Genomic DNA, 11,135 nt, shown 5'->3' with positions numbered 1-11,135 from the left:
ATGGCAGGGGGACAGCCCTACCTGTACCATACTGTTCAGCACTGTGCTGTACTTCTATCTTTCAGGACTGTACTTCATTCACACATAAAGCACCTCTCACTTATTTTCACATCTTTGCAACAAATAGTATAATCCAAAGTTAATATTTTACTACTTTTACTCCTACCCACTTGTCCCTGTGCTAGGGCAAATGTTTCTGTGGTATAAACCCCAAGCTCACAGCCGAGTGTAACTGACTCTGAAGTGATGGTTACCTTCACAAGACTCAGTTTTTACAGGAAAGATACACAAATGAATTAGACTTAACCATGCTATTGTAGCTGTCAACCGTATTACAGCAGCAGATCTACATAACTGCCTAACCAGTTTGGGCTTTCTTCTCCAGCTGACCAAGAAACCAGAGTTACATCCTGTCCCCACCACAAATTCAAGTCACTTCATAGGCAGAAGAGATCTCAGAAGAAATTATTCAAAGGGAAGCAGAATCAAAGAAAATTATTTCCCTTCCTCTGCAGATTCACAAGCAAAAGAGTTCCACAGCCCATTATTAAAACTCTTTGCAAGTAACCACACCACGAGACACTTACACCCCAGCTGAATGCTATGCGAGGCTGTGACTGCAGGACCACTGAGAAGTCACTCCACTTTCTCACTTATAAATTAGGAGCTTAATTCGCATGCTTCAGAACATGAACTTTAAACTGTTTTCAACACACTTTCAATCTTCATGAAAGGAAATGAGCAAGATGACAGATGGACCAGTAGTTTGTTTTTTTCATGAAACAGCTCTCAGACCACATTAGCTCACTGCTTCTCATTCCTTCTGTGCCATACCTTCATTTCTGGATATCTCTCTAGACTGCACACTCACACTTTCTCTTCCCTCTTCCCTCCTGTGACAGTAGTTCCTGTAAAAGGTTCAGAAAGGAGGGCAAGTAGCTCCTAAACAACTCTAGCTGTCACACTTCTGGCTGAACAAAAAGGGGCAAGAAGAATGGAACTGGAAGGGGAAGTAGAGGTACAGGGCAATGAGAGGCCAGGGTTTTTTCCCCAGTCTTACACTAGTCTTAAGCAAATCACTTCCCTTATACACTGCTATACATTAAAGTAATATTAAATTGTGGAGGCCACTGGCAGGATTTCCAAAATACAATGCTCAGCTACCAGTATACAGGTTTGAGGCATCAAAGCACTCTGGAATTCAAGGTGTTCAGCTCTCTTAGATATTAAACACAAATTTTAAAAGAATGAAGATAAATACAAACAGAATCAGCACACTTATGATCCCTAGTTTAGAAGTTACCTCCAACATCAGGGCTATTGGAATAGCCTTGCCCATCCTGCTCGTCAGCCTCTCTTCCTTTTAAAAGTATACCAGAGATCACAGCAGTCAATACATTTATCTCTCAGTTAACATATACTTATCCTAGCCTGAATCTTTGCATGATCCTGCGAATTCTCACTCCAATGAGAATGACTTGAAGACATACAGACCACAGGCTTCACCTTTGTGAAGAAAACTGTTAACATGTGAGGGTGCAATTAGAGCAGTTACTTCTTTAAAAAGAATGGAAAGAGTGTTCCAGCAGCCAGTAAGTCATCCCTGCTGAGACTTCTGTCAGCGTTAGAGACTTTGCTGCAACAAAGTTTCTCCAGGATCCCAGTGCTCACTATCTCTGTTGGAGAGTACACCCAGTCTGCCGAGAGAGAAAATGCTGCACAGAAGTTACAGTAACAGGACAGAGGGGAGCTCTGCACCTGACCCAAGGGGAGGATGGCTAATTTAACCTTCTGTCTTGTTTCAGTAGAAGTCCACAGTGCTCATCTCCACTTCTAATATTGTATTTACCATTATCAATCTCTTAAACTGCTCAGCCAGTTGATGGTGATCCCTTAAACTAGGGCATCAGATCCAAACCGGGAATGGCTAGACAGGCGGCTGGATTATGGCACTGGCAAGATTAGGAGTTTTAGGCTGCGACTGGCTTCAAAGGCTGCCCGTTCCAATCACTGTCCTCCTGTGAGTCTGGAAGTGACTCGTGTAAAGACACTCAAGACCATCCCGCTGAGCCACCAGATTAAAAATAACAAGACAAAAGTTGGGAAATGTTTAATATGTGAAAAGCAACTGATCTTAAGATATTTGAATGACAAGACCCTGAAGGTGCATCTGGCATGGGAAGGTGCATCTCTGGCACTCAACTTGGCCCAGCGGACAAGCAGCCTGGCTCGCCGGTGGCTCACACGAGGAGCCTGCAGAGCCCTTGGCCTCCTCCCCCGCTTCCCGCCCCCCGCCAGGCTCCCCGTGCCTGCCTGCAGCGCCAGCCAGCAGCGCGGCATCCCGGTCCCGCAGCATCCAGGCCCAACCGGCACCGCCGGGCACATGCCAGAGCCTTTTCCGTGCAGCCAGTTTTCCCTGGAGCCTCAAACTAACCAGACCCCCAGCCAGAGGACAGGGTTTCGGGGCGGTTACAAGGCACAGATTTGGGAACTTCCGAAGAGAGCCGGGTGCTGACAAAGACCATGGGCTCTCCCCAGCCCCCCGCAAGCTGCAGCCTCGCACGGACCCCGGCTGGGCTTTGTTGCCCGGCTGGCTGGCTGCAGGGGACCGCGGGCTGCCAGGAGCCCGCCCAGCCCCTCCGCCCAGGGCACAGCCGTGCCGGGCACGCTAGGTACAAAGGCAAAGCACAGACCTTCTCCCTGGCCTCTCCGCGGGGAGGCTGCGCTTGTCCTGCCGGCCGCGGCCGCGGTGCCGGCGGGGAGATGGGGCCGGCCGCGGTGCCTCACCGGCTCCACATCGATCCTCCCTCCGGCAGCCTCGCTGCTCTGCTCTCCACCCCCTCCTTCCAGGGGGACAAAAACGGGGCTGGGGGGGAACCTTTCTATTATTATTATTCTAATATATTGTGGGGGCTTGTGGTTCCTGCAGCCAGGCGGAAGTGAACCCGCTTTCGCCCCCCTCCTCCTTCCGCGATGCTCCGGGGCTGGATGCGGGCGGCCCCCGCAGCCCGGGATCCGCTCCCGGGGCTCGGCTACCCGCAGCCCCGGGCGGCAGCGGCGTCCCGGTCCCTTGGTCCCCGGGAGGGGTGGGAAAGCGGTGCCGTTCCCGAGAGGCAGAGGTTACTTGAGAGGCAAAAAGTGGCGAATAATTTTCTCCACCCCAGTGATGGGCGGGCTGCCCGGTGCCCGCCGGGGTGCGCTGGGCGGCCCCAGAGCCCGCTGAAGGCAGCGGTGCCCTCAGTGACGCGCGGTCATGGCACTAGAGGAAAGGCTATAAAATGCAGCGAAATACACGTGTCCGCTGGCTCCGTAGTGACATCCCGCGGTGCGGGGACACTACTGCCGGCGGCCGGCTGAGCCTGGGGCTTACCCAGGCCCCCGGAGCTTTGCGGAGTTACGCGTGCCCGCGGGCTCCGTCCGGAGCAGCCGCGCACGCAGCCCCCAATCACCATCAGTGATTGGTTTCAAACCAGCCTTCTGCCGAGTGCCGCTGCAGAGCTGCGCTGCTCTCGGGCACTGCGGGGATTTGTGCCTTGTAAACGTGCCCCGTCTTCCACAGAACGCCAGAGAGCAACGAGGGCTCCGAGCTAAACTGTGCCGCTGGCTTCCTGCCTAGGCTGAGGAGCAGAGTGAGAGACACCAAATGAACATCCATCTAACTAAGGCAAATGTTAATTTCTTAATTCAGCATGTGCTGTCATGCTGAATCAGACTTGCAGAACATCTCCCTTAACCAAGAGGCACAGCAGAGATGAGGTGGTGAAACCTTGTCCGTCCCTAAGCCTTAGCTACTCTAAAGAACTCTGCTATCCACCTTTCCTGTCACGCAGCACAATGGGATGCTCTGGTGGCCTGTGGCAGAAAAGACAGTGAAAAAGACCTGAACTCATGGACCAAAACACCACAACCTGTCCATACACAGGAGGAAAGGGTGAAGTCAGCACTTAGGCACAGCTGAACTGAGTGGATTCCAGCTTACAGGATGCTACTACTAATGAGGACTTGGTGGCATCAATCTACAAATGTCTCCACAGCCCCTGGCAAGCTTGGTTAGATGCATGCCACCATGCTTATGAAGCTCAGATTGCCTGGACCAGAAAGATGAAGGCTAGCCTGGGCAGGCCTGAACACACAGCAACTGAAACTCCTGATAATTGTTCTGTGGCATGTGGATGCAGGTGGTAGATGGGTTGTAAAAGGCTCTTCTAAACTCACATCAGATGGTGGACATGTTCTCAAGAAATGACTGGGACATTCTTTACTGAGATCTCTGTCGTCCCCAGAAGCCAACTGCTCTCAACATCATGGTAGAACTTAAACTCTGTAAAATTCTGTCTTGTGGGAACAGTGAAATGGTCAATGAAGGTGATACCTCTTCGGTCTGGTGTCTTGTTTAGAACCTGCCATTCTGGACTGTGCAGATTCATCTCTTCTCAGTTTTGTGTTAAACATTTCCTTCACATCCCAACAGCAGCAGAGTTGCTTAGTCAGCTGCTGCACCTGTCTCACAGCCTTAGGGTGTCTGCGTTCTCCACATTGCCACTGGATGGTTGAACAACCATGTCAGCAGAAATGCCCTCTTCCCAGATGGGACTGGCCAGAAGATTGCACCTCATCCTAAGGAGTGCACGCCTGGACACACTGGTGCATAAATTGTGTCTTGCAGCTTAATTACTGAAATTCTCTGTGCTTTGAAATAAACCACAGCAGGTGTAAAATACAGCAGATGTCTGCTTAGCAAAGGAGAGCAGTGTGGTGCTTTGCTCACCCTAGATTCCTACTAAGTGCAGACTTTGGTCTTCTTTTCTGAAGCCCTTCATAATCTTCCACACCCAGCTCCTGCTGGAGCACTGCCACCATTGACCAAGGGGTGAGAAAAGACTGTGGGAGTTTCATATTTCCCAGGCAGCATTTCTGCACTGTGGAACTTACTTTGCCTCACAGAGATAGAAATAACCCAGATCTGAATGCAGTCAGAAGCAAATGCAAAACTTCCCTCCTGAGCTTCATTTCTTCACACACAATCATGCAAAGAACGCTAGTACCCAGCCCAACAAATCCAAGCCTATGAACTAATAGCTTGCTATTCCTCTTAGTGGCTAGATAGAAAGGTGGAGAAAGAAAGGCTTTTTTTCTGTTTTAAAATACTTGGGAGGACACAAGTCCTACAGAGATGGGAACCATCTAAGTATATATAAAGACATAGTGAGATAAATTAACCCATCTGTTGTAATCTAATGGTATAATAAAACCAATTTAAAAAAATCAACAGTTTCATAAAACCACTAAAGCACTATTGATACTTTCAAGTTTTTAAAATTCTTCTCCAAAGTGTATGAATGTAGGAAATCAACCATCTCCTGTCAGATTCCTCAACTGCATGAAAAGGAACAAGGCTGTGCGTGAAGCTGATGCAAACAAATCCATGGTGTAATTAAAGCAAATTTCCATTAACAGTCTAACAGACTATTAAAAATGGCTCCTCACACCCCAAAATACATTGCTGATTTCCATTATATGTCAGCACACATATCCATCACTATCCTTCTTCCATCCCAGGGATCTCAAAACCCCTCACAGATGGTGCTTAAATGAAGGCTTACAACACCTTCATTCTTTTTCCACTGTGAGCACAGAGATGTGCTGATCATCTAACAGGAAGTATGAAAATGACTGGAAAGATGAAGGTGTCCTATCTGCATATATGCCTTGCTCTTCCTACTAGATAGCACTTCCAGCACATCTGCTGGTAATTAGAAAAAGTTCTTTCCTTAAAGACTGCCCTGAGCCATCCACTGACAGCTTTACAGGCAAATCAGGGCACAGAAGCAGTGTTTTGCTACATCCCAATGGATGATGCCATTCAGTTCTGTGTCTGAAGAGCGACATAGCAGCTATGGGGCAGCACTCAACACTGTGAATTCACACAAGCTTTTGTTGGTTTCGAATGCTCATCTTTTGTACAGCCAGGTGACACATATGGGATACAGTCAGAGGTTTTCATACATCAGGGAATCCTACAAAACATACAGGAAGAGAACATAAGCACCCAGTGTATCACCCACCATCTCACAGGCATGTTGTGTGTGCTCTGAGACCTCCCAGCAAAGCAGGCTTATCTGGGAAGTGGGAAAACAAATGTGCATTGGCCAGAGAGCTGTAGTAGGCCACTGAAATACCCTTGGAAGTGTTTTCCATTAAATGTGCAGGCAGATTCAGATTCATCTCATCCCTCTCCTCTTCAATACATGCACACACCCCATCTGTGATTTATGCTACAGTCCTGCTGTGATCTTTCTCTGGGTAAACTTCTGTGCCCAGAGTACAAGCTGAGAGCAGGAGTCTGAGGAACAGGCAGCACTGGAGATTTGACAGTTCAGCCCTGAAAAATGTCCCCAGTTAAATTACAGAGACACCCACAGACCTCAAGAGGCTACCAAAACACACATGTCCAACAACATTGTCCATTAAAAAGGCACCAGCTGTGCTACTCACTGTGTTCAGTTACTCTCTTCTGAGGAGAGAAGTGAAACTACCCAACAATCAGTCCCACAGCCCGTAACCCAGCCCTGCCTTGGTGTGAGGGTATGTGCAGAGCTTTACATATGGAACACAAGGCTACCTGTGGCTATGGGCACCATGAATGTTAGAACAAAAGAGACAGCTGGCCATAGCTGGTCACTTCTTGAGATCATGTCTGGGTTACCTCTGTAACATCCTCTTCTATGTTCCTAGTTTTGTTTGAATTTTTCTCCCAGACCTTGGTAACTGATGTCTCACTGTTAGTATCAGTAATACTGTCAGTGTCTATAAAAAGTACATATTTCAACTGATAAATGCTACAATATGATAAAACAACATGCTGTTAACAAAACACAGATGAATTCCCAAAGGAAATGAATGGTCTTAAAACCTACGAATTTGAGATAAAAATTCATTCTACTGCATTTCAAGTAATTACAAGAGAAAAATGATGAAGACTGTTTCTTCTCAAAACTTGGCAATTTTTATATCATTCTACTGATATTCTTATTGAAAAATGGTACTTTTATTCACTACCACTTTTTTTACTTTGGCCAGTACTGCAGCCAAACATCTGCATGTTAATTTACCAGAATAAGTTAATAGTTAGTAACTCAGGAGTTTCCAGAAAAGAACCCCACAGATACTTCCTGAGGAAAACTTTCTCTAAAGCTTTGTAAGGGTGCACTTAGGAGGGGAGAAGACCGAAGAAACAGAAAGGTCCAGACAAAGCATCCATGTGATTGTTTGGATAAGTTGAGCTCTTCTCCTAAAAAGCCTCAGAGGAGGATTTGGGACAAGTTTTCAGCTGAAGGTAATCAAAAGCTCAGTGTTTCGCTCTGAACATGCCACTGCGACTAAAGAAAGCTGGGAGTGCAGGAAATGAGGCTAAAAGCAATGGCAAGGTAGCAGATAGTTCACTGCTCACAGAATTCATTCCCTTCTGTCTTTAGAGAGCTGCAGAGGAAAATTAATCATGATTATTACAGTTACACATTCTGAGCCTCTTCCTGCTCACATGGTGACCTATCTCTATACCGGAAAAATTCTTAAGAGTCAGCCCAGCTTCACCAAGTATATCCCAACAGATGGAATCCTGTATATCCAGGATTTAAGAGACAAATCCCCCAAAAGCCCACTGTCTAAGCAGATAGAACCCAGACAATCGTCAGCAAGCCTTCCAGGTCCTTGGCTTACACTGTGTCTGCATGCTATGCCAGAGCAATGGAGAGGTGTCAGGCCTTGGGACTCTCCAGGAGCAGGTACAAAAAAGGCACACTACATTACCAGACTTTAGCAGCACTCCCACCAAATGCCCTTTTGTTTATATTGTTGACAATCAGTTATGCACCAGGGCTGAGACAAAAATATACTTCTGGCAAAAATAGTGTATTGACAGAATGATTTTTAAAAGATATAAAAGAAGCCATGCAAATAGATTCGTAAATAGTCTTACTATCCTCACAAGGCAATTACATCTGTTAAGCTGAACAGATAAATGCAGAAAATGACAAATCCCCATTTTTAACTGATAATGAGTTTCTTGCAGGCAAACTACACAGCTCTGGAGACTGAATCCTCAGACTATCCATAGACCATGGCTGCACAGACAAAAAGGAGCAAGTTTCTCCAGAGCAGTGCCTGAAGCCCAGGAATGACTTCTCCCAAAGGCAGTGAGGAAGCCTGGGTGCCAAGAAGAAAAATTACATGGTTTTGTCTGCCTGTGACATACCTGCCCAAATGCACACCAGCTTTTTTTCAGCTGCACTAGGAAGTGAAGGTGTTATTTTCTTACAGCATAAGGGTGTCACACAGTGAGTTCAGCACCACTGGTGTAAAAGTGAGGCACTCTCAGGGGTACAAATTATGTTGGGATCAAGTTCTTTACTTTTCAGCCTGTGCTGGAAATAAACAACCTCTGAGTAGTGCTGACCTTCTTTTTCCAGACTCCATTAGTTACTGTACAATGTCAGGACATAACCCAAGGCTTTGCATGCCCTGTGCTGCTATTAATTGCCAGCAACAGACATTCAGCACAATGTGCATAGTCAGATGAACAAGTTGTGCAGCTATTTCCTAAGCAATACTTCCTCACCACCACTAAGGGACAGTGTTTCCTACATTTCTACTAAAAGGAATGCCATATCTGCAAGTTCAATTTTAATTAGCAATGGTTAATGCCTCCTTTTAGTGCTTGAAGTGTTTTACATTTTCTATTAGGTTTGTTTAATAAGTTCTTCACAATGCAGTGAATTACAGGCCCACTTAATGTACTTTCACTACCACTGACACACTGAAAAATAAAACAAATGTATTTACCGAAGGTAATTCCTCCTATGAGCTCCTAAGCCTAAGAGGATGGCTAGTCTAAAATAAATGGTTTACAGTAAGGTGTCAATCAAAAGGCATAAACAGCTTTGCAAAACACTTCCCTTTTTGCATATTATTTTTTTCCAAATATAGAATTTGTGTCTGTGAAAATCTCCTAAACTGTCCTCATCTGGCAATGCAAATACTGGAAAATCTGCAAAATTATGCTCTTTGATAGGTACTTCTCCCTGTTCCATTTATACCAGATATATTTCTGCCACCAATTTCAGAGTGAAGATAATGTCTACTATATTCAGAGGCAAAACTCACTAGCAGTCCCATTTGTCCAGGCATATTTTGTGTTCTGGAAAACAGTTTCATCAGCTTGAAAGACTCTGCTAAATAACCTTCTCTCAATCTTCCTTTAAAATGCTCTGAGAGTCCCACTCTCACCAGAAAGTAATTTAAATACAGTAAGGCTGCAGCCAAGTTTTCACAGGACGATATTGCAGAGCTACCTGGTTATCCTTGTTTTCACACTCACACAAATAAGAAATGTCAATGAAGTAGTTGTTACAGTGATAACAAATGACTCTACCAAGCCCAGTGCAGTATGATTTCAAGACCATATTTCAACACCTGGTTTTTTAGCATCTCAAACATTTGAAGATATTCAAATTTGTTGACTACAAGATCAATCAATAGCTGTACACTCAAGCTGACAGTGTAGCTGTACAACCAAACTTCGACCTTCATTTCCTCTGTAGGGAGAGAAAGCACAAAGCACATCATATCCAATAAATAAAGAACAATTAAAAAAACCATCACAAGTCCCATGAACAGAAGGCTTCCCCGATTCTGTACTCTTCTGAACAGTATGTCTAACCTTATCTGTGCAGATAATCCAGTGCAATTAGCCTCCACTGGTTCTAGCAAGCAACAGTGGCATAGCCAAGAAATAGATATTTTTAGCACCCACCCTCTAACCCTGCCCTGTAATTAACTGCAGAGCCCCACAGATTTCTGCCTGATTAGCTGTTCAACTAATGAGAGGGTCCAGACTCAGCTACCATGAACCCTGAATTACCTGCCATTCACGGATGAGTCTTTGTGACCCCCAGAGCAAAGCACAGGTGCAGAGCTGTGCTGCAAAAGGGACACAAACAGGAACAGGGGCCCCCATGCAAAGTGTACACGACTCTGCTGACTCCAGTCACACATATTGAATGTTTTGGATGGTTACACACGTGGGAGCAAAACCTGGCAGTTCCTGTATGGTCATTACCCAAGATATAAAAAGTTTGGCTTTTAATTAAGATCTACAATATCAATGTCACAAAATGAGTCTGAAATTACAAGAGCAAAAGCTGATCTGATTGTAAAAAGCTCAGCTATTCAATTGAAGGCCAATGCTTGGTCATAACCAGAGAAAAGCTGAGGTCAGGAGTCCAAGTTCAGGAGTGGAGAAAATAAGAAGCTGAAGGAAACATTATATCCTCCAATAATCCTTGCAGGAGATATGATTTCAGCATGAAAGGATGCAGTCCAGCTTTCAAGTCTCCAAGCAAAAATCATTCTACTATAACTCTGCTGTGAGATAAAAGCAGACGTGATCTAGTAACACTGGCCTTTCCCTGGTGTTTTTATTGGTGCTGCCCTCCATATTAAAGAAAACAAACACTCTGCTTTTAATATTAAAGACAACTCCAACAGGTCTGCTTTAGGGAACTTCTCTGTGTTAATCCATGCCTTGTAATATAGTTAGCCTTGTGTAAGTTTGGAAGATGGCCTGTTAAAATAAAAGCAAGCAGAAGATTGGCTTTTAAAAAAACTTTTACCCAGCTCTCGGGGGCTTTTGTCTGAGTGTTACTTTTTTTCAGTATCAGCTGCTTCTCCTTTCTCTTTTAAATGGTCATGGTAGAAGAATAAATAAGGTTGTCACCTCATACGTGGTTCTCCCATTTCTTAACTGAGGAAGAGGGAGATTTGAGTCCTCCTGAGATCTGAAATACCCAAAGAAATGCATAAATACATGAAAGAGCACGTTTTTAAATAGCAATATCACTCAGTTGGTAGCACACTAAACCAGTAACTTGAGACAAGGTCTGTTGTAATTCTGCTCTGAGCTGATGAGTACCTTCACACAAAGCATTTCCTCTCACTGTGTCTCAGTTTTTCTGTTTCTAAAAAGGACAACCTGAAAAGTCCACAACTTTTCAAGTGTCTTCAGATAAGACAGTGCAGTGTAACAGCAGTGCCAGCCATGGAATCACTAGATGAGCTAAGGTCTGGTTCCCTTCTTG

The sequence above is a fragment of the Aphelocoma coerulescens genome, chromosome 4A (genome assembly GCF_041296385.1).
Source record: "Aphelocoma coerulescens isolate FSJ_1873_10779 chromosome 4A, UR_Acoe_1.0, whole genome shotgun sequence".
Classification (NCBI taxonomy): domain Eukaryota; kingdom Metazoa; phylum Chordata; class Aves; order Passeriformes; family Corvidae; genus Aphelocoma; species Aphelocoma coerulescens.
This window is presented reverse-complemented; position numbering follows the sequence as displayed.